Source organism: Egretta garzetta, unplaced genomic scaffold, assembly GCF_000687185.1.
Source record: "Egretta garzetta isolate BGI_Z169 unplaced genomic scaffold, ASM68718v1 scaffold3, whole genome shotgun sequence".
NCBI lineage: Eukaryota > Metazoa > Chordata > Aves > Pelecaniformes > Ardeidae > Egretta > Egretta garzetta.
The window spans coordinates 680,258-681,615 of NW_009259099.1; positions in this window are offsets into that span (position 1 = coordinate 680,258).

The window sequence follows — 1,358 nt, forward strand, 5'->3', positions numbered from 1 at the left end:
TGGGCGTGTCCGGGGGCGGGGCTACGTTGCCGGGTGACGGCCCGCGGGTTCCCTGGGTCTGCGCAAAGTGGGTAATGAAAAACGCGCGTAATAGTTAAGTAAAGTAATAAAAAAAATTAAATAGTTAAGTAATAAAAACCAACCCGCCCTCAAACACCCTCCGTGCCCGAACTGTGGCAACCCTGGCGCTTGGAAAGCTGACCCCGAGGAAAGATGGGATGCTGCCGAATTCCTCCCGTGACTTCCGCTTGGTAATAGAGCGCAGCACAAATACGCTTCGCATCCTGAAATGAATAAAGTGACCCACCCACGCCATACCGCGCGGGGAAACAGCGGTGTTCAAGGGCGTACAGAGTTGTACTGGCGCTGGAGCTCACGTGGAAAATCTGCGCGTTTACCCTGGAGCACTTAAGTCATTAACGCCATTTGCGAGAGGTCATAGAATCGTGGAATCGGGAGAATCGTTTAGGTTGGAGAAGACCTTTAAGATCATCAAGTCCAACCGCTGAGGTTGTATCTGAGACGTGGAGCCTCCGTCTGTATTTCCATCCTCTTTGAGCCAGCAAAGCAATGATACTCTTAAATCTCACCGAGAAGGCATTTGCCTTTCTGTGACGGCAGCTTAAATCACCAGCAGCACGAAAAAGGCCGGGTATTTCCTCCAGCACCGAGGCAGCCCTCCACCACCAGCCTATTATGGAAGAGAAGTGTCTGCCTCGCGCTCACTGCTCGTGTTTGTGATTTGTGAGCCCCAAATCCTGGTTTACTTCCAGAATGCCGCTCAACTCGCATCAACGAGAAGTGCCACGAGCAGCAGAACTTACTCATTGCTGTCTCATGCTTGAATTTTCTCGTGTTTAATGAGGCAGATGTCCCAGCTGGGGCTTTTCTAACATACTTCTTTAATGTGTGCATTCTCTGGTGCTTTAGTAAAGGATGTGCAGTTACTCATAGGCCTTAATGGCCTCACCTAACCATGGCCGCCCTCCCCGGGCCTGCCCCTGGCACTGCCTGTGGGCTGATATCCCAGCCTGGCCTCGCTACGAGGACGATCCCCTATGGATCAGGGTTTAAGCTGTCAGCCCTTAGAATAGAATCATGGAATCACTTTGGTTGGAAAAGACCTTTGAGATCATCAAGTCCAACCTTTACCCTAACCCTGCCATCCCACCACTAAAACCTGTCCCTGAGCACCTCATCTGTCCTTCTTTTAAATACCTCCAGGGATGGGGGCTCGACCACTTCCCTGGGCAGCCCATTCCAGAGCCTGACAACCCTTTCCGTGAAGAAGTTTTTCCTAATGTCTAGTCTAAACCTGCCCTGGCACAACTTGAGGCCGTTTCCCCTCATCCCATTGC